At 33.5% G+C, this 23647-nt stretch overlaps 10 non-coding genes across 10 annotated transcripts; all 10 read left to right on the top strand.

Moving 5' to 3' along the window:
• The first annotated feature begins 3063 nt into the window (after nucleotides 1–3063).
• Nucleotides 3064–3182, top strand: LOC149788100 (5S ribosomal RNA). Its single transcript, XR_016424624.1, has one exon. It is a non-coding gene; the product is annotated as a 5S ribosomal RNA (ribosomal RNA).
• A 906-nt stretch (nucleotides 3183–4088) lies between these two features.
• On the top strand, nucleotides 4089–4207 carry LOC149788099 (5S ribosomal RNA). The gene has a single exon (XR_016424666.1). It is a non-coding gene; the product is annotated as a 5S ribosomal RNA (ribosomal RNA).
• A 3555-nt stretch (nucleotides 4208–7762) lies between these two features.
• On the top strand, nucleotides 7763–7881 carry LOC149788098 (5S ribosomal RNA). Its single transcript, XR_016424757.1, has one exon. It is a non-coding gene; the product is annotated as a 5S ribosomal RNA (ribosomal RNA).
• A 900-nt stretch (nucleotides 7882–8781) lies between these two features.
• LOC149788097 (5S ribosomal RNA) lies at nucleotides 8782–8900 on the top strand. The gene has a single exon (XR_016424655.1). It is a non-coding gene; the product is annotated as a 5S ribosomal RNA (ribosomal RNA).
• A 3573-nt stretch (nucleotides 8901–12473) lies between these two features.
• LOC149788096 (5S ribosomal RNA) lies at nucleotides 12474–12592 on the top strand. The gene has a single exon (XR_016424623.1). It is a non-coding gene; the product is annotated as a 5S ribosomal RNA (ribosomal RNA).
• Nucleotides 12593–13492: 900 nt separating this feature from the next.
• Nucleotides 13493–13611, top strand: LOC149788095 (5S ribosomal RNA). The gene has a single exon (XR_016424644.1). It is a non-coding gene; the product is annotated as a 5S ribosomal RNA (ribosomal RNA).
• Nucleotides 13612–17146: 3535 nt separating this feature from the next.
• Nucleotides 17147–17265, top strand: LOC149788094 (5S ribosomal RNA). The gene has a single exon (XR_016424755.1). It is a non-coding gene; the product is annotated as a 5S ribosomal RNA (ribosomal RNA).
• Nucleotides 17266–18165: 900 nt separating this feature from the next.
• On the top strand, nucleotides 18166–18284 carry LOC149788093 (5S ribosomal RNA). Its single transcript, XR_016424633.1, has one exon. It is a non-coding gene; the product is annotated as a 5S ribosomal RNA (ribosomal RNA).
• A 3529-nt stretch (nucleotides 18285–21813) lies between these two features.
• LOC149788092 (5S ribosomal RNA) lies at nucleotides 21814–21932 on the top strand. The gene has a single exon (XR_016424621.1). It is a non-coding gene; the product is annotated as a 5S ribosomal RNA (ribosomal RNA).
• A 906-nt stretch (nucleotides 21933–22838) lies between these two features.
• Nucleotides 22839–22957, top strand: LOC149788091 (5S ribosomal RNA). Its single transcript, XR_016424622.1, has one exon. It is a non-coding gene; the product is annotated as a 5S ribosomal RNA (ribosomal RNA).
• The last annotated feature ends 690 nt before the right edge of the window (nucleotides 22958–23647 follow it).

Below are 23647 nucleotides of genomic sequence, written 5' to 3'. Positions count from 1 at the left end.
ATTGATAAATATGGAATGTATGAATTGTGAGAATTTTTTATATTAATTTATTGATTGATTGATTTCTTTTACAGCAGGGCCTCAGTCTGCCAGTGGGAAAATTGGCATCCTGTAGCGAATACTGTAAATATGGGCCATTGGCTAAATAAATTGGGTTATAAAATTCTGTTTTGATTACAGTAAGTTTAGATAGATATTTCATGCTTCCACTTTCTGTATTTCCACAACGTTAACTTCTACAAGTTGCAAGAAGAGATCCTTTGCAAATCTCATAAGACCCTATTTTTAAAGTTAGCTTATAGGCCGGTGTCGCTTATTTTAACCAAATGATAGGACAGAAAGAGGAATAATAATAATAATAATAACAACAACAATAATGTAATCTGCATTTTAAGTCAATTTCAACATGGAATTCTCCCCTTATCTGGGTCAGAAAATGGATGAGTGACAAATATGAGTATCTGAGGCCAGTTTTGCTTCTTTTGGATTAGAACTTTGAATCAGTATACACTTTAGTTACTAATATTATACTGCACACAAACATTTGTACATCGGAAACGTTGAAGAGATGTGTGACTAATCAGCCCAAGAGTCTTGAAAACGCATCAAGACAACAAATTATGTTTTACAGTCGAAATGTTGTTCTCACTAGAACTGAAATCATTTAATTTCTACTTAAATGCCCGAAAAATTTACAATTAAAACTACAATAAATGTTTTATACCTAGTCCCGCACAGTGACGTTTATCTGATTCCCTGTACTCACCGAGAGCATTCTGTGTCATATGGATGCATATCAAATGAAGTGAAAAGTAATGGAATACTCGCTTTTTTATTTATCCCTATGCATCGTGGTGCCCACACCATGATGAGACGCTGTTTCAATAAACCTTTTTATATATGTTCTTTACTGTTCTTCCTTTTTCTTCTTGCTTTATCATACTGACACACGAGAGAGAGAGAGAGAGAGAGAGAGAGAGAGAGTATGCAACAAAGTTCGCATAACTTTATCAGCTATTAACATTAATTGTACTTCTGTGTAATTTTATTTTTAACGCGTTATCCTATAACGATTGCAAACAAGGGCAAAAACTCTACTGATCTTACTCGATAATTATACCATACTGAATTAATAAGTTTATCTCGTAAAAACGGATCATATATATATCCTGGGTGGCTGAGGGTGTTTTAAGATATGTGTGTGTCTTTTGTGATATATATATATATATATATATATATATATATATATATATATATATATATATATATATATATATATATATATATACGTTTGTGTGTGTACATACATACATACATATGTGTATTATTTACATATAGTCTTGGATAATTTTAATTATTGGGATATGGATTTTAGATATCAACAGATACAAAGGAAACAAACGTTTCAATACATATAATGACATTTTCTTAAATTCTACATTGTATCATATTGACCTACTACTTGCTAGGCAAGCTGACTTTTATAAAATTTGCAAACTCCTTATATATATTTAAACTTACTTTTAGTATTCAACCAGAAAATCAGTACAGTGCAGAAAGATTGAAAATATTATTTCTTTCATATATATATATATATATATATATATATATATATATATATATATATATATATATATATATATATATGTGAGAGAGAGAGAGAGAGAGATGGGGGGATTCGGAATGGTTTAAACAGACTCTAAATTACACTGATAAAATGTACATCAGTCCAATGGTTAACATGATAGATTTCTATCAAGCTGGTTGCCCTATTGTACCCTTGAGCAAGACTACCCTCATTGCCTAACAAAACCAAGCAGTCTTTTGCCAGAACACCATAATGTGAACTTAGGCCATCTAAATCAAATTCCTATGTGAAATTTGCCAATATAAGCCAATACACTTTAATGCAAACTTAGCCAATCTAAACCAAATATCTTAATGGAAACTTAGCCAAACACCTTAATGTGAACTTAGCCCATCTAAACCAATGTACCATAATGTGAACTTAGCCCATCTAAACCAAGAAAAGAATAATGTGATATTGGCTCATATAAACAAAAACACCTTAATGCTATCTTAGCCAATCTAAACCAACCGACTTAATTTATTTTTATAAAGAATACAAAGTGAAAATTTAAATACTTTTCAGCATTATAAATGAAATCACAAATAGTCCATGAAAAGTTATATGACAAGTCCAAAAGGGTAGTGTTCCAAATGAATGCCAGTGGTTTTCTGAATGAAGTCCAATTTTGAATGTGCTGATGTAATAACAATCTTGACGTGTGGCGATGATGTAATTTAGAATGTCCTTGAATGAATTCATAATAGTCCCAAAATAGCGATTTTTGATATTTGGACATTAGTATTGGGGTGTATGGACATTTGTTTTGCTTATCAAAACGTTGGAAATCGCCGACACCATGCGGTATCGGCATAGGCTGCTTACTAGCCACAGGGGGCTCGTATCATTGCTTACAATGAAACTATCAGTCGTACATATAGTATAAAATGTATGACTGTCAGTTCAATTGTGAGCAACGATGCGAGCCCCTGTGCTTACTAGCCTGCCATGCAAACTTGACCGACCTTTCATCGAGATATACCTGCATGAAATCGAGAGAAATACGATTTATTTTCTCAGAAATAATTCCGAGTATAACATCATTTGTCGTTAATGAAGCTGACTGACGAAAGAAAACGACAACCTTGATGAAATTTGACACGGAACTCGCCATTGTATTACTATTCAAATGACTGCACAAATATGGCAACCTACATGTCAGTGACATCGGCGATCAAATAAGCTCTTGCTTCTTTACAGATTGAAACTGAAGGGATGTATTGTCGTAAGCAGAGCTCTCCCCTGTCTCTAATATATATATATATATATATATATATATATATATATATATATATATATATATATATATATATATATATATATATATATATGTGTGTGTGTGTGTGTGTGTGTGTGTGTGTGTGTGTGTGTGTGTAATATATCTTTGTAACGACGAAGAGACAACCTATATTAGTCTTAAATTTGTACATACAAATGTCTACGGCCATACCACGTTGAAAACACCGGTTCTCGTCCGATCACCGAAGTTAAGCAACGTCGGGCCCGGTTAGTACTTGGATGGGTGACCGCCTGGGAATACCGGGTGCTGTAGGCATTTTTTAAATTTTTTTTTGGTTCCATCCTCACTGTGAGGATATGCGATCATATATGGCCAATATTTCTTGTTCACAAATCTGGTGCAAATTTTTCAGTTTCCTCTACCTCCAGGATCGAAATGGGCCGCCTCGTATGCCGTCCAGATCCTCCAAATTTCTTCTGATATTCCGGATTCAGCCTATAGCGAATAATTGCAACGTATGCAATCGATGTCTTTCATTTTGGATACTTGTCTGTGGTATTTCTTATTCAATAATTGATAGATATATTTGGAATGTATTATTTTTAATTATTTTAATTTATTTACCTGTTTTTAGCAGGGCACCAGTCTATCAGTGTGAAACTTGGCATCCCTTAGCGAATACTTCGAATATGGGCCATTGACAAAATAAATTGGTGTATAAATCTCTGTTTTGATTACAGTAAGTTTGGATGGATGTTCCCTGCTTCCACTTCCTTGCACTTTCTGTGTTTCCACAACTTTAACGTTTCCGAGCTGCAAGACGATATCCGTTTCAAATCAGATTCGAGTCCGTCTTTAAAGGTAGCTCATAGGCTGATGTCGATTATTTACCTATTGAATTAGTCAGTTGATATAAGATAAATAATAATAATAATAATAATAATAATGCCCAAAAACAACAAAAATGAACTGAATCTTCGTTTAAATGCATTGTTATTTAAGTCCATTTGAAGGTGTAAACCTCCGGTTAAGCAACTAATGTCCGAGTCCGAAAATGCCTGAATTACAAATTTGAATAATGTATGAAGGCAGTTTATCTATATAAGTTTTAATAAGTACACTTTAATTACTAATTTTACACGGCACATAAACGTAAACGTCTGTACATCGGAAACGGTGAAGAGAGAAGCGAATATAAGTCTTAAATTTACACACACTTGTGTCTACGGCCATACCACGTTGAAAGCACCGGTTCTCGTCCGATCACCGAAGTTAAGCAACGTCGGGCCCGGTTAGTACTTGGATGGGTGACCGCCTGGGAATACCGGGTGCTGTAGACTCTAATTTTTTTTTTTTCTTTTATAACTAAAAACAGTTGAAGTTTTTCTTTCTTTCTTTTATTGTAACTAAATTTACTTTATTCAATATAAATAATAAATAGAGCAATTTCTCGACTTTCATTTTCTCTTTTTCCTTAACTTTCTTCAATAATTCGGATCCTAAAAAAATCAAGTATAGGACCTGAATATAGCAAATGTTGCTTTGCACTTCTCTGCTCTTGGTTTCGATCCTTACTACTGGAATATGCGATCATAGATGACCAGTATTTCTTATTAACAAATTCGGTTCAATTTATCCAGTTTCCTCTACTTTTACTACCACAACAAGCTGCCTCCTTTCACGTCGAAATACTTCCTTCAAGTTTCTTCTCATATATTCCTGGTGTAGTCTCTAGCGCAGAGTTGCAAAATATGCGATCAATGTCTTTCATTTTGGGTACTTATTTGTGGTATTTCTTATTCACTAATTGATTGATAAATATGGAATGTATGAATTGTGAGAATTTTTTATATTAATTTATTGATTGATTGATTTCTTTTACAGCAGGGCCTCAGTCTGCCAGTGGGAAAATTGGCATCCTGTAGCGAATACTGTAAATATGGGCCATTGGCTAAATAAATTGGGTTATAAAATTCTGTTTTGATTACAGTAAGTTTAGATAGATATTTCATGCTTCCACTTTCTGTATTTCCACAACGTTAACTTCTACAAGTTGCAAGAAGAGATCCTTTGCAAATCTCATAAGACCCTATTTTTAAAGTTAGCTTATAGGCCGGTGTCGCTTATTTTAACCAAATGATAGGACAGAAAGAGGAATAATAATAATAATAATAACAACAACAATAATGTCCTGAATCTGCATTTTAAGTCAATTTCAACATGGAATTCTCCCCTTATCTGGGTCAGAAAATGGATGAGTGACAAATATGAGTATCTGAGGCCAGTTTTGCTTCTTTTGGATTAGAACTTTGAATCAGTATACACTTTAGTTACTAATATTATACTGCACACAAACATTTGTACATCGGAAACGTTGAAGAGATGTGTGACTAATCAGCCCAAGAGTCTTGAAAACGCATCAAGACAACAAATTATGTTTTACAGTCGAAATGTTGTTCTCACTAGAACTGAAATCATTTAATTTCTACTTAAATGCCCGAAAAATTTACAATTAAAACTACAATAAATGTTTTATACCTAGTCCCGCACAGTGACGTTTATCTGATTCCCTGTACTCACCGAGAGCATTCTGTGTCATATGGATGCATATCAAATGAAGTGAAAAGTAATGGAATACTCGCTTTTTTATTTATCCCTATGCATCGTGGTGCCCACACCATGATGAGACGCTGTTTCAATAAACCTTTTTATATATGTTCTTTACTGTTCTTCCTTTTTCTTCTTGCTTTATCATACTGACACACGAGAGAGAGAGAGAGAGAGAGAGAGAGAGAGAGTATGCAACAAAGTTCGCATAACTTTATCAGCTATTAACATTAATTGTACTTCTGTGTAATTTTATTTTTAACGCGTTATCCTATAACGATTGCAAACAAGGGCAAAAACTCTACTGATCTTACTCGATAATTATACCATACTGAATTAATAAGTTTATCTCGTAAAAACGGATCATATATATATCCTGGGTGGCTGAGGGTGTTTTAAGATATGTGTGTGTCTTTTGTGATATATATATATATATATATATATATATATATATATATATATATATATATATATATATATATATACGTTTGTGTGTGTACATACATACATACATATGTGTATTATTTACATATAGTCTTGGATAATTTTAATTATTGGGATATGGATTTTAGATATCAACAGATACAAAGGAAACAAACGTTTCAATACATATAATGACATTTTCTTAAATTCTACATTGTATCATATTGACCTACTACTTGCTAGGCAAGCTGACTTTTATAAAATTTGCAAACTCCTTATATATATTTAAACTTACTTTTAGTATTCAACCAGAAAATCAGTACAGTGCAGAAAGATTGAAAATATTATTTCTTTCATATATATATATATATATATATATATATATATATATATATATATATATATATATATATATATATATATGAGAGAGAGAGAGAGAGAGATGGGGGGATTCGGAATGGTTTAAACAGACTCTAAATTACACTGATAAAATGTACATCAGTCCAATGGTTAACATGATAGATTTCTATCAAGCTGGTTGCCCTATTGTACCCTTGAGCAAGACTACCCTCATTGCCTAATAAAACCAAGCAGTCTTTTGCCAGAACACCATAATGTGAACTTAGGCCATCTAAATCAAATTCCTATGTGAAATTTGCCAATATAAGCCAATACACTTTAATGCAAACTTAGCCAATCTAAACCAAATATCTTAATGGAAACTTAGCCAAACACCTTAATGTGAACTTAGCCCATCTAAACCAATGTACCATAATGTGAACTTAGCCCATCTAAACCAAGAAAAGAATAATGTGATATTGGCTCATATAAACAAAAACACCTTAATGCTATCTTAGCCAATCTAAACCAACCGACTTAATTTATTTTTATAAAGAATACAAAGTGAAAATTTAAATACTTTTCAGCATTATAAATGAAATCACAAATAGTCCATGAAAAGTTATATGACAAGTCCAAAAGGGTAGTGTTCCAAATGAATGCCAGTGGTTTTCTGAATGAAGTCCAATTTTGAATGTGCTGATGTAATAACAATCTTGACGTGTGGCGATGATGTAATTTAGAATGTCCTTGAATGAATTCATAATAGTCCCAAAATAGCGATTTTTGATATTTGGACATTAGTATTGGGGTGTATGGACATATTTGTCTTGCTTATCAAAACGTTGGAAATCGCCGACACCATGCGGTATCGGCATAGGCTGCTTACTAGCCACAGGGGGCTCGTATCATTGCTTACAATGAAACTATCAGTCGTACATATAGTATAAAATGTATGACTGTCAGTTCAATTGTGAGCAACGATGCGAGCCCCTGTGCTTACTAGCCTGCCATGCAAACTTGACCGACCTTTCATCGAGATATACCTGCATGAAATCGAGAGAAATACGATTTATTTTCTCAGAAATAATTCCGAGTATAACATCATTTGTTGTTAATGAAGCTGACTGACGAAAGAAAACGACAACCTTGATGAAATTTGACACGGAACTCGCCATTGTATTACTATTCAAATGACTGCACAAATATGGCAACCTACATGTCAGTGACATCGGCGATCAAATAAGCTCTTGCTTCTTTACAGATTGAAACTGAAGGGATGTATTGTCGTAAGCAGAGCTCTCCCCTGTCTCTAATATATATATATATATATATATATATATATATATATATATATATATATATATATATATATATATATATATATATATATATATATATATATATATATATATATATATGTGTGTGTGTGTGTGTGTGTGTGTGTGTGTGTGTGTGCGTGTGTAATATATCTTTGTAACGACGAAGAGATAACCTATATTAGTCTTAAATTTGTACATACAAATGTCTACGGCCATACCACGTTGAAAACACCGGTCCTCGTCCGATCACCGAAGTTAAGCAACGTCGGGCCCGGTTAGTACTTGGATGGGTGACCGCCTGGGAATACCGGGTGCTGTAGGCATTTTTTAAATTTTTTTTTGGTTCCATCCTCACTGTGAGGATATGCGATCATATATGGCCAATATTTCTTGTTCACAAATCTGGTGCAAATTTTTCAGTTTCCTCTACCTCCAGGATCGAAATGGGCCGCCTCGTATGCCGTCCAGATCCTCCAAATTTCTTCTGATATTCCGGATTCAGCCTATAGCGAATAATTGCAACGTATGCAATCGATGTCTTTCATTTTGGATACTTGTCTGTGGTATTTCTTATTCAATAATTGATAGATATATTTGGAATGTATTATTTTTAATTATTTTAATTTATTTACCTGTTTTTAGCAGGGCACCAGTCTATCAGTGTGAAACTTGGCATCCCTTAGCGAATACTTCGAATATGGGCCATTGACAAAATAAATTGGTGTATAAATCTCTGTTTTGATTACAGTAAGTTTGGATGGATGTTCCCTGCTTCCACTTCCTTGCACTTTCTGTGTTTCCACAACTTTAACGTTTCCGAGCTGCAAGACGATATCCGTTTCAAATCAGATTCGAGTCCGTCTTTAAAGGTAGCTCATAGGCTGATGTCGATTATTTACCTATTGAATTAGTCAGTTGATACAAGATAAATAATAATAATAATAATAATGCCCAAAAACAACAAAAATGAACTGAATCTTCGTTTAAATGCATTGTTATTTAAGTCCATTTGAAGGTGTAAACCTCCGGTTAAGCAACTAATGTCCGAGTCCGAAAATGCCTGAATTACAAATTTGAATAATGTATGAAGGCAGTTTATCTATATAAGTTTTAATAAGTACACTTTAATTACTAATTTTACACGGCACATAAACGTAAACGTCTGTACATCGGAAACGGTGAAGAGAGAAGCGAATATAAGTCTTAAATTTACACACACTTGTGTCTACGGCCATACCACGTTGAAAGCACCGGTTCTCGTCCGATCACCGAAGTTAAGCAACGTCGGGCCCGGTTAGTACTTGGATGGGTGACCGCCTGGGAATACCGGGTGCTGTAGACTCTAATTTTTTTTTTTTCTTTTATAACTAAAAACAGTTGAAGTTTTTCTTTCTTTCTTTTATTGTAACTAAATTTACTTTATTCAATATAAATAATAAATAGAGCAATTTCTCGACTTTCATTTTCTCTTTTTCCTTAACTTTCTTCAATAATTCGGATCCTAAAAAAATCAAGTATAGGACCTGAATATAGCAAATGTTGCTTTGCACTTCTCTGCTCTTGGTTTCGATCCTTACTACTGGAATATGCGATCATAGATGACCAGTATTTCTTATTAACAAATTCGGTTCAATTTATCCAGTTTCCTCTACTTTTACTACCACAACAAGCTGCCTCCTTTCACGTCGAAATACTTCCTTCAAGTTTCTTCTCATATATTCCTGGTGTAGTCTCTAGCGCAGAGTTGCAAAATATGCGATCAATGTCTTTCATTTTGGGTACTTATTTGTGGTATTTCTTATTCACTAATTGATTGATAAATATGGAATGTATGAATTGTGAGAATTTTTTATATTAATTTATTGATTGATTGATTTCTTTTACAGCAGGGCCTCAGTCTGCCAGTGGGAAAATTGGCATCCTGTAGCGAATACTGTAAATATGGGCCATTGGCTAAATAAATTGGGTTATAAAATTCTGTTTTGATTACAGTAAGTTTAGATAGATATTCCATGCTTCCACTTTCTGTATTTCCACAACGTTAACTTCTACAAGTTGCAAGAAGAGATCCTTTGCAAATCTCATAAGACCCTATTTTTAAAGTTAGCTTATAGGCCGGTGTCGCTTATTTTAACCAAATGATAGGACAGAAAGAGGAATAATAATAATAATAATAATAATAATAATAATAATAACAACAACAATAATGTCCTGAATCTGCATTTTAAGTCAATTTCAACATGGAATTCTCCCCTTATCTGGGTCAGAAAATGGATGAGTGACAAATATGAGTATCTGAGGCCAGTTTTGCTTCTTTTGGATTAGAACTTTGAATCAGTATACACTTTAGTTACTAATATTATACTGCACACAAACATTTGTACATCGGAAACGTTGAAGAGATGTGTGACTAATCAGCCCAAGAGTCTTGAAAACGCATCAAGACAACAAATTATGTTTTACAGTCGAAATGTTGTTCTCACTAGAACTGAAATCATTTAATTTCTACTTAAATGCCCGAAAAATTTACAATTAAAACTACAATAAATGTTTTATACCTAGTCCCGCACAGTGACGTTTATCTGATTCCCTGTACTCACCGAGAGCATTCTGTGTCATATGGATGCATATCAAATGAAGTGAAAAGTAATGGAATACTCGCTTTTTTATTTATCCCTATGCATCGTGGTGCCCACACCATGATGAGACGCTGTTTCAATAAACCTTTTTATATATGTTCTTTACTGTTCTTCCTTTTTCTTCTTGCTTTATCATACTGACACACGAGAGAGAGAGAGAGAGAGAGAGAGTATGCAACAAAGTTCGCATAACTTTATCAGCTATTAACATTAATTGTACTTCTGTGTAATTTTATTTTTAACGCGTTATCCTATAACGATTGCAAACAAGGGCAAAAACTCTACTGATCTTACTCGATAATTATACCATACTGAATTAATAAGTTTATCTCGTAAAAACGGATCATATATATATCCTGGGTGGCTGAGGGTGTTTTAAGATATGTGTGTGTCTTTTGTGATATATATATATATATATATATATATATATATATATATATATATATATATATATATATATATATATATATACGTTTGTGTGTGTACATACATACATACATATGTGTATTATTTACATATAGTCTTGGATAATTTTAATTATTGGGATATGGATTTTAGATATCAACAGATACAAAGGAAACAAACGTTTCAATACATATAATGACATTTTCTTAAATTCTACATTGTATCATATTGACCTACTACTTGCTAGGCAAGCTGACTTTTATAAAATTTGCAAACTCCTTATATATATTTAAACTTACTTTTAGTATTCAACCAGAAAATCAGTACAGTGCAGAAAGATTGAAAATATTATTTCTTTCATATATATATATATATATATATATATATATATATATATATATATATATATATATATATATATATATATATATATATATATATATATATGTGAGAGAGAGAGAGAGAGAGATGGGGGGATTCGGAATGGTTTAAACAGACTCTAAATTACACTGATAAAATGTACATCAGTCCAATGGTTAACATGATAGATTTCTATCAAGCTGGTTGCCCTATTGTACCCTTGAGCAAGACTACCCTCATTGCCTAACAAAACCAAGCAGTCTTTTGCCAGAACACCATAATGTGAACTTAGGCCATCTAAATCAAATTCCTATGTGAAATTTGCCAATATAAGCCAATACACTTTAATGCAAACTTAGCCAATCTAAACCAAATATCTTAATGGAAACTTAGCCAAACACCTTAATGTGAACTTAGCCCATCTAAACCAATGTACCATAATGTGAACTTAGCCCATCTAAACCAAGAAAAGAATAATGTGATATTGGCTCATATAAACAAAAACACCTTAATGCTATCTTAGCCAATCTAAACCAACCGACTTAATTTATTTTTATAAAGAATACAAAGTGAAAATTTAAATACTTTTCAGCATTATAAATGAAATCACAAATAGTCCATGAAAAGTTATATGACAAGTCCAAAAGGGTAGTGTTCCAAATGAATGCCAGTGGTTTTCTGAATGAAGTCCAATTTTGAATGTGCTGATGTAATAACAATCTTGACGTGTGGCGATGATGTAATTTAGAATGTCCTTGAATGAATTCATAATAGTCCCAAAATAGCGATTTTTGATATTTGGACATTAGTATTGGGGTGTATGGACATTTGTTTTGCTTATCAAAACGTTGGAAATCGCCGACACCATGCGGTATCGGCATAGGCTGCTTACTAGCCACAGGGGGCTCGTATCATTGCTTACAATGAAACTATCAGTCGTACATATAGTATAAAATGTATGACTGTCAGTTCAATTGTGAGCAACGATGCGAGCCCCTGTGCTTACTAGCCTGCCATGCAAACTTGACCGACCTTTCATCGAGATATACCTGCATGAAATCGAGAGAAATACGATTTATTTTCTCAGAAATAATTCCGAGTATAACATCATTTGTCGTTAATGAAGCTGACTGACGAAAGAAAACGACAACCTTGATGAAATTTGACACGGAACTCGCCATTGTATTACTATTCAAATGACTGCACAAATATGGCAACCTACATGTCAGTGACATCGGCGATCAAATAAGCTCTTGCTTCTTTACAGATTGAAACTGAAGGGATGTATTGTCGTAAGCAGAGCTCTCCCCTGTCTCTAATATATATATATATATATATATATATATATATATATATATATATATATATATATATATATATATATATATATATATATATATATATATATATATATATATATGTGTGTGTGTGTGTGTGTGTGTGTGTGTGTAATATATCTTTGTAACGACGAAGAGACAACCTATATTAGTCTTAAATTTGTACATACAAATGTCTACGGCCATACCACGTTGAAAACACCGGTTCTCGTCCGATCACCGAAGTTAAGCAACGTCGGGCCCGGTTAGTACTTGGATGGGTGACCGCCTGGGAATACCGGGTGCTGTAGGCATTTTTTAAATTTTTTTTTGGTTCCATCCTCACTGTGAGGATATGCGATCATATATGGCCAATATTTCTTGTTCACAAATCTGGTGCAAATTTTTCAGTTTCCTCTACCTCCAGGATCGAAATGGGCCGCCTCGTATGCCGTCCAGATCCTCCAAATTTCTTCTGATATTCCGGATTCAGCCTATAGCGAATAATTGCAACGTATGCAATCGATGTCTTTCATTTTGGATACTTGTCTGTGGTATTTCTTATTCAATAATTGATAGATATATTTGGAATGTATTATTTTTAATTATTTTAATTTATTTACCTGTTTTTAGCAGGGCACCAGTCTATCAGTGTGAAACTTGGCATCCCTTAGCGAATACTTCGAATATGGGCCATTGACAAAATAAATTGGTGTATAAATCTCTGTTTTGATTACAGTAAGTTTGGATGGATGTTCCCTGCTTCCACTTCCTTGCACTTTCTGTGTTTCCACAACTTTAACGTTTCCGAGCTGCAAGACGATATCCGTTTCAAATCAGATTCGAGTCCGTCTTTAAAGGTAGCTCATAGGCTGATGTCGATTATTTACCTATTGAATTAGTCAGTTGATATAAGATAAATAATAATAATAATAATAATGCCCAAAAACAACAAAAATGAACTGAATCTTCGTTTAAATGCATTGTTATTTAAGTCCATTTGAAGGTGTAAACCTCCGGTTAAGCAACTAATGTCCGAGTCCGAAAATGCCTGAATTACAAATTTGAATAATGTATGAAGGCAGTTTATCTATATAAGTTTTAATAAGTACACTTTAATTACTAATTTTACACGGCACATAAACGTAAACGTCTGTACATCGGAAACGGTGAAGAGAGAAGCGAATATAAGTCTTAAATTTACACACACTTGTGTCTACGGCCATACCACGTTGAAAGCACCGGTTCTCGTCCGATCACCGAAGTTAAGCAACGTCGGGCCCGGTTAGTACTTGGATGGGTGACCGCCTGGGAATACCGGGTGCTGTAGACTCTAATTTTTTTTTTTTCTTTTATAACTAAAAACAGTTGAAGTTTTTCTTTCTTTCTTTTATTGTAACTAAATTTACTTTATTCAATATAAATAATAAATAGAGCAATTTCTCGACTTTCATTTTCTCTTTTTCCTTAACTTTCTTCAATAATTCGGATCCTAAAAAAATCAAGTATAGGACCTGAATATAGCAAATGTTGCTTTGCACTTCTCTGCTCTTGGTTTCGATCCTTACTACTGGAATATGCGATCATAGATGACCAGTATTTCTTATTAACAAATTCGGTTCAATTTATCCAGTTTCCTCTACTTTTACTACCACAACAAGCTGCCTCCTTTCACGTCGAAATACTTCCTTCAAGTTTCTTCTCATATATTCCTGGTGTAGTCTCTAGCGCAGAGTTGCAAAATATGCGATCAATGTCTTTCATTTTGGGTACTTATTTGTGGTATTTCTTATTCACTAATTGATTGATAAATATGGAATGTATGAATTGTGAGAATTTTTTATATTAATTTATTGATTGATTGATTTCTTTTACAGCAGGGCCTCAGTCTGCCAGTGGGAAAATTGGCATCCTGTAGCGAATACTGTAAATATGGGCCATTGGCTAAATAAATTGGGTTATAAAATTCTGTTTTGATTACAGTAAGTTTAGATAGATATTTCATGCTTCCACTTTCTGTATTTCCACAACGTTAACTTCTACAAGTTGCAAGAAGAGATCCTTTGCAAATCTCATAAGACCCTATTTTTAAAGTTAGCTTATAGGCCGGTGTCGCTTATTTTAACCAAATGATAGGACAGAAAGAGGAATAATAATAATAATAATAACAACAACAATAATGTCCTGAATCTGCATTTTAAGTCAATTTCAACATGGAATTCTCCCCTTATCTGGGTCAGAAAATGGATGAGTGACAAATATGAGTATCTGAGGCCAGTTTTGCTTCTTTTGGATTAGAACTTTGAATCAGTATACACTTTAGTTACTAATATTATACTGCACACAAACATTTGTACATCGGAAACGTTGAAGAGATGTGTGACTAATCAGCCCAAGAGTCTTGAAAACGCATCAAGACAACAAATTATGTTTTACAGTCGAAATGTTGTTCTCACTAGAACTGAAATCATTTAATTTCTACTTAAATGCCCGAAAAATTTACAATTAAAACTACAATAAATGTTTTATACCTAGTCCCGCACAGTGACGTTTATCTGATTCCCTGTACTCACCGAGAGCATTCTGTGTCATATGGATGCATATCAAATGAAGTGAAAAGTAATGGAATACTCGCTTTTTTATTTATCCCTATGCATCGTGGTGCCCACACCATGATGAGACGCTGTTTCAATAAACCTTTTTATATATGTTCTTTACTGTTCTTCCTTTTTCTTCTTGCTTTATCATACTGACACACGAGAGAGAGAGAGAGAGAGAGAGAGAGAGTATGCAACAAAGTTCGCATAACTTTATCAGCTATTAACATTAATTGTACTTCTGTGTAATTTTATTTTTAACGCGTTATCCTATAACGATTGCAAACAAGGGCAAAAACTCTACTGATCTTACACGATAATTATACCATACTGAATTAATAAGTTTATCTCGTAAAAACGGATCATATATATATCCTGGGTGGCTGAGGGTGTTTTAAGATATGTGTGTGTCTTTTGTGATATATATATATATATATATATATATATATATATATATATATATATATATATATATATATATATATATATATATATATATATACGTTTGTGTGTGTACATACATACATACATATGTGTATTATTTACATATAGTCTTGGATAATTTTAATTATTGGGATATGGATTTTAGATATCAACAGATACAAAGGAAACAAACGTTTCAATACATATAATGACATTTTCTTAAATTCTACATTGTATCATATTGACCTACTACTTGCTAGGCAAGCTGACTTTTATAAAATTTGCAAACTCCTTATATATATTTAAACTTACTTTTAGTATTCAACCAGAAAATCAGTACAGTGCAGAAAGATTGAAAATATTATTTCTTTCATATATATATATATATATATATATATATATATATATATATATATATATATATATATATATATATATGAGAGAGAGAGAGAGAGAGATGGGGGGATTCGGAATGGTTTAAACAGACTCTAAATTACACTGATAAAATGTACATCAGTCCAATGGTTAACATGATAGATTTCTATCAAGCTGGTTGCCCTATTGTACCCTTGAGCAAGACTACCCTCATTGCCTAATAAAACCAAGCAGTCTTTTGCCAGAACACCATAATGTGAACTTAGGCCATCTAAATCAAATTCCTATGTGAAATTTGCCAATATAAGCCAATACACTTTAATGCAAACTTAGCCAATCTAAACCAAATATCTTAATGGAAACTTAGCCAAACACCTTAATGTGAACTTAGCCCATCTAAACCAATGTACCATAATGTGAACTTAGCCCATCTAAACCAAGAAAAGAATAATGTGATATTGGCTCATATAAACAAAAACACCTTAATGCTATCTTAGCCAATCTAAACCAACCGACTTAATTTATTTTTATAAAGAATACAAAGTGAAAATTTAAATACTTTTCAGCATTATAAATGAAATCACAAATAGTCCATGAAAAGTTATATGACAAGTCCAAAAGGGTAGTGTTCCAAATGAATGCCAGTGGTTTTCTGAATGAAGTCCAATTTTGAATGTGCTGATGTAATAACAATCTTGACGTGTGGCGATGATGTAATTTAGAATGTCCTTGAATGAATTCATAATAGTCCCAAAATAGCGATTTTTGATATTTGGACATTAGTATTGGGGTGTATGGACATATTTGTCTTGCTTATCAAAACGTTGGAAATCGCCGACACCATGCGGTATCGGCATAGGCTGCTTACTAGCCACAGGGGGCTCGTATCATTGCTTACAATGAAACTATCAGTCGTACATATAGTATAAAATGTATGACTGTCAGTTCAATTGTGAGCAACGATGCGAGCCCCTGTGCTTACTAGCCTGCCATGCAAACTTGACCGACCTTTCATCGAGATATACCTGCATGAAATCGAGAGAAATACGATTTATTTTCTCAGAAATAATTCCGAGTATAACATCATTTGTTGTTAATGAAGCTGACTGACGAAAGAAAACGACAACCTTGATGAAATTTGACACGGAACTCGCCATTGTATTACTATTCAAATGACTGCACAAATATGGCAACCTACATGTCAGTGACATCGGCGATCAAATAAGCTCTTGCTTCTTTACAGATTGAAACTGAAGGGATGTATTGTCGTAAGCAGAGCTCTCCCCTGTCTCTAATATATATATATATATATATATATATATATATATATATATATATATATATATATATATATATATATATATATGTGTGTGTGTGTGTGTGTGTGTGTGTGTGTGTGTGTGTGCGTGTGTAATATATCTTTGTAACGACGAAGAGATAACCTATATTAGTCTTAAATTTGTACATACAAATGTCTACGGCCATACCACGTTGAAAACACCGGTCCTCGTCCGATCACCGAAGTTAAGCAACGTCGGGCCCGGTTAGTACTTGGATGGGTGACCGCCTGGGAATACCGGGTGCTGTAGGCATTTTTTAAATTTTTTTTTGGTTCCATCCTCACTGTGAGGATATGCGATCATATATGGCCAATATTTCTTGTTCACAAATCTGGTGCAAATTTTTCAGTTTCCTCTACCTCCAGGATCGAAATGGGCCGCCTCGTATGCCGTCCAGATCCTCCAAATTTCTTCTGATATTCCGGATTCAGCCTATAGCGAATAATTGCAACGTATGCAATCGATGTCTTTCATTTTGGATACTTGTCTGTGGTATTTCTTATTCAATAATTGATAGATATATTTGGAATGTATTATTTTTAATTATTTTAATTTATTTACCTGTTTTTAGCAGGGCACCAGTCTATCAGTGTGAAACTTGGCATCCCTTAGCGAATACTTCGAATATGGGCCATTGACAAAATAAATTGGTGTATAAATCTCTGTTTTGATTACAGTAAGTTTGGATGGATGTTCCCTGCTTCCACTTCCTTGCACTTTCTGTGTTTCCACAACTTTAACGTTTCCGAGCTGCAAGACGATATCCGTTTCAAATCAGATTCGAGTCCGTCTTTAAAGGTAGCTCATAGGCTGATGTCGATTATTTACCTATTGAATTAGTCAGTTGATACAAGATAAATAATAATAATAATAATAATGCCCAAAAACAACAAAAATGAACTGAATCTTCGTTTAAATGCATTGTTATTTAAGTCCATTTGAAGGTGTAAACCTCCGGTTAAGCAACTAATGTCCGAGTCCGAAAATGCCTGAATTACAAATTTGAATAATGTATGAAGGCAGTTTATCTATATAAGTTTTAATAAGTACACTTTAATTACTAATTTTACACGGCACATAAACGTAAACGTCTGTACATCGGAAACGGTGAAGAGAGAAGCGAATATAAGTCTTAAATTTACACACACTTGTGTCTACGGCCATACCACGTTGAAAGCACCGGTTCTCGTCCGATCACCGAAGTTAAGCAACGTCGGGCCCGGTTAGTACTTGGATGGGTGACCGCCTGGGAATACCGGGTGCTGTAGACTCTAATTTTTTTTTTTTCTTTTATAACTAAAAACAGTTGAAGTTTTTCTTTCTTTCTTTTATTGTAACTAAATTTACTTTATTCAATATAAATAATAAATAGAGCAATTTCTCGACTTTCATTTTCTCTTTTTCCTTAACTTTCTTCAATAATTCGGATCCTAAAAAAATCAAGTATAGGACCTGAATATAGCAAATGTTGCTTTGCACTTCTCTGCTCTTGGTTTCGATCCTTACTACTGGAATATGCGATCATAGATGACCAGTATTTCTTATTAACAAATTCGGTTCAATTTATCCAGTTTCCTCTACTTTTACTACCACAACAAGCTGCCTCCTTTCACGTCGAAATACTTCCTTCAAGTTTCTTCTCATATATTCCTGGTGTAGTCTCTAGCGCAGAGTTGCAAAATATGCGATCAATGTCTTTCATTTTGGGTACTTATTTGTGGTATTTCTTATTCACTAATTGATTGATAAATATGGAATGTATGAATTGTGAGAATTTTTTATATTAATTTATTGATTGATTGATTTCTTTTACAGCAGGGCCTCAGTCTGCCAGTGGGAAAATTGGCATCCTGTAGCGAATACTGTAAATATGGGCCATTGGCTAAATAAATTGGGTTATAAAATTCTGTTTTGATTACAGTAAGTTTAGATAGATATTCCATGCTTCCACTTTCTGTATTTCCACAACGTTAACTTCTACAAGTTGCAAGAAGAGATCCTTTGCAAATCTCATAAGACCCTATTTTTAAAGTTAGCTTATAGGCCGGTGTCGCTTATTTTAACCAAATGATAGGACAGAAAGAGGAATAATAATAATAATAATAACAACAACAATAATGTCCTGAATCTGCATTTTAAGTCAATTTCAACATGGAATTCTCCCCTTATCTGGGTCAGAAAATGGATGAGTGACAAATATGAGTATCTGAGGCCAGTTTTGCTTCTTTTGGATTAGAACTTTGAATCAGTATACACTTTAGTTACTAATATTATACTGCACACAAACATTTGTACATCGGAAACGTTGAAGAGATGTGTGACTAATCAGCCCAAGAGTCTTGAAAACGCATCAAGACAACAAATTATGTTTTACAGTCGAAATGTTGTTCTCACTAGAACTGAAATCATTTAATTTCTACTTAAATGCCCGAAAAATTTACAATTAAAACTACAATAAATGTTTTATACCTAGTCCCGCACAGTGACGTTTATCTGATTCCCTGTACTCACCGAGAGCATTCTGTGTCATATGGATGCATATCAAATGAAGTGAAAAGTAATGGAATACTCGCTTTTTTATTTATCCCTATGCATCGTGGTGCCCACACCATGATGAGACGCTGTTTCAATAAACCTTTTTATATATGTTCTTTACTGTTCTTCCTTTTTCTTCTTGCTTTATCATACTGACACACGAGAGAGAGAGAGAGAGAGAGAGAGAGAGAGAGTATGCAACAAAGTTCGCATAACTTTATCAGCTATTAACATTAATTGTACTTCTGTGTAATTTTATTTTTAACGCGTTATCCTATAACGATTGCAAACAAGGGCAAAAACTCTACTGATCTTACTCGATAATTATACCATACTGAATTAATAAGTTTATCTCGTAAAAACGGATCATATATATATCCTGGGTGGCTGAGGGTGTTTTAAGATATGTGTGTGTCTTTTGTGATATATATATATATATATATATATATATATATATATATATATATATATATATATATATATATATATATACGTTTGTGTGTGTACATACATACATACGTGTATTATTTACATATAGTCTTGGATAATTTTAATTATTGGGATATGGATTTTAGATATCAACAGATACAAAGGAAACAAACGTTTCAATACATATAATGACATTTTCTTAAATTCTACATTGTATCATATTGACCTACTACTTGCTAGGCAAGCTGACTTTTATAAAATTTGCAAACTCCTTATATATATTTAAACTTACTTTTAGTATTCAACCAGAAAATCAGTACAGTGCAGAAAGATTGAAAATATTATTTCTTTCATATATATATATATATATATATATATATATATATATATGTGAGAGAGAGAGAGAGAGAGATGGGGGGATTCGGAATGGTTTAAACAGACTCTAAATTACACTGATAAAATGTACATCAGTCCAATGGTTAACATGATAGATTTCTATCAAGCTGGTTGCCCTATTGTACCCTTGAGCAAGACTACCCTCATTGCCTAACAAAACCAAGCAGTCTTTTGCCAGAACACCATAATGTGAACTTAGGCCATCTAAATCAAATTCCTATGTGAAATTTGCCAATATAAGCCAATACACTTTAATGCAAACTTAGCCAATCTAAACCAAATATCTTAATGGAAACTTAGCCAAACACCTTAATGTGAACTTAGCCCATCTAAACCAATGTACCATAATGTGAACTTAGCCCATCTAAACCAAGAAAAGAATAATGTGATATTGGCTCATATAAACAAAAACACCTTAATGCTATCTTAGCCAATCTAAACCAACCGACTTAATTTATTTTTATAAAGAATACAAAGTGAAAATTTAAATACTTTTCAGCATTATAAATGAAATCACAAATAGTCCATGAAAAGTTATATGACAAGTCCAAAAGGGTAGTGTTCCAAATGAATGCCAGTGGTTTTCTGAATGAAGTCCAATTTTGAATGTGCTGATGTAATAACAATCTTGACGTGTGGCGATGATGTAATTTAGAATGTCCTTGAATGAATTCATAATAGTCCCAAAATAGCGATTTTTGATATTTGGACATTAGTATTGGGGTGTATGGACATTTGTTTTGCTTATCAAAACGTTGGAAATCGCCGACACCATGCGGTATCGGCATAGGCTGCTTACTAGCCACAGGGGGCTCGTATCATTGCTTACAATGAAACTATCAGTCGTACATATAGTATAAAATGTATGACTGTCAGTTCAATTGTGAGCAACGATGCGAGCCCCTGTGCTTACTAGCCTGCCATGCAAACTTGACCGACCTTTCATCGAGATATACCTGCATGAAATCGAGAGAAATACGATTTATTTTCTCAGAAATAATTCCGAGTATAACATCATTTGTCGTTAATGAAGCTGACTGACGAAAGAAAACGACAACCTTGATGAAATTTGACACGGAACTCGCCATTGTATTACTATTCAAATGACTGCACAAATATGGCAACCTACATGTCAGTGACATCGGCGATCAAATAAGCTCTTGCTTCTTTACAGATTGAAACTGAAGGGATGTATTGTCGTAAGCAGAGCTCTCCCCTGTCTCTAATATATATATATATATATATATATATATATATATATATATATATATATATATATATATATATATATATATATATATATATATATATATATATATATATATATATATATATATATATGTGTGTGTGTGTGTGTGTGTGTGTGTGTGTGTGTGTGTAATATATCTTTGTAACGACGAAGAGACAACCTATATTAGTCTTAAATTTGTACATACAAATGTCTACGGCCATACCACGTTGAAAACACCGGTTCTCGTCCGATCACCGAAGTTAAGCAACGTCGGGCCCGGTTAGTACTTGGATGGGTGACCGCCTGGGAATACCGGGTGCTGTAGGCATTTTTTAAATTTTTTTTTGGTTCCATCCTCACTGTGAGGATATGCGATCATATATGGCCAATATTTCTTGTTCACAAATCTGGTGCAAATTTTTCAGTTTCCTCTACCTCCAGGATCGAAATGGGCCGCCTCGTATGCCGTCCAGATCCTCCAAATTTCTTCTGATATTCCGGATTCAGCCTATAGCGAATAATTGCAACGTATGCAATCGATGTCTTTCATTTTGGATACTTGTCTGTGGTATTTCTTATTCAATAATTGATAGATATATTTGGAATGTATTATTTTTAATTATTTTAATTTATTTACCTGTTTTTAGCAGGGCACCAGTCTATCAGTGTGAAACTTGGCATCCCTTAGCGAATACTTCGAATATGGGCCATTGACAAAATAAATTGGTGTATAAATCTCTGTTTTGATTACAGTAAGTTTGGATGGATGTTCCCTGCTTCCACTTCCTTGCACTTTCTGTGTTTCCACAACTTTAACGTTTCCGAGCTGCAAGACGATATCCGTTTCAAATCAGATTCGAGTCCGTCTTTAAAGGTAGCTCATAGGCTGATGTCGATTATTTACCTATTGAATTAGTCAGTTGATATAAGATAAATAATAATAATAATAATAATAATAATGCCCAAAAACAACAAAAATGAACTGAATCTTCGTTTAAATGCATTGTTATTTAAGGCCATTTGAAGGTGTAAACCTCCGGTTAAGCAACTAATGTCCGAGTCCGAAAATGCCTGAATTACAAATTTGAATAATGTATGAAGGCAGTTTATCTATATAAGTTTTAATAAGTACACTTTAATTACTAATTTTACACGGCACATAAACGTAAACGTCTGTACATCGGAAACGGTGAAGAGAGAAGCGAATATAAGTCTTAAATTTACACACACTTGTGTCTACGGCCATACCACGTTGAAAGCACCGGTTCTCGTCCGATCACCGAAGTTAAGCAACGTCGGGCCCGGTTAGTACTTGGATGGGTGACCGCCTGGGAATACCGGGTGCTGTAGACTCTAATTTTTTTTTTTTCTTTTATAACTAAAAACAGTTGAAGTTTTTCTTTCTTTCTTTTATTGTAACTAAATTTACTTTATTCAATATAAATAATAAATAGAGCAATTTCTCGACTTTCATTTTCTCTTTTTCCTTAACTTTCTTCAATAATTCGGATCCTAAAAAAATCAAGTATAGGACCTGAATATAGCAAATGTTGCTTTGCACTTCTCTGCTCTTGGTTTCGATCCTTACTACTGGAATATGCGATCATAGATGACCAGTATTTCTTATTAACAAATTCGGTTCAATTTATCCAGTTTCCTCTACTTTTACTACCACAACAAGCTGCCTCCTTTCACGTCGAAATACTTCCTTCAAGTTTCTTCTCATATATTCCTGGTGTAGTCTCTAGCGCAGAGTTGCAAAATATGCGATCAATGTCTTTCATTTTGGGTACTTATTTGTGGTATTTCTTATTCACTAATTGATTGATAAATATGGAATGTATGAATTGTGAGAATTTTTTATATTAATTTATTGATTGATTGATTTCTTTTACAGCAGGGCCTCAGTCTGCCAGTGGGAAAATTGGCATCCTGTAGCGAATACTGTAAATATGGGCCATTGGCTAAATAAATTGGGTTATAAAATTCTGTTTTGATTACAGTAAGTTTAGATAGATATTCCATGCTTCCACTTTCTGTATT

This window comes from Sinohyriopsis cumingii, chromosome 11 (assembly GCF_028554795.1).
Source record: "Sinohyriopsis cumingii isolate HCF-2022 chromosome 11, ASM2855479v2, whole genome shotgun sequence".
NCBI lineage: Eukaryota > Metazoa > Mollusca > Bivalvia > Unionida > Unionidae > Sinohyriopsis > Sinohyriopsis cumingii.
This window is presented reverse-complemented; position numbering and strand designations above follow the sequence as displayed.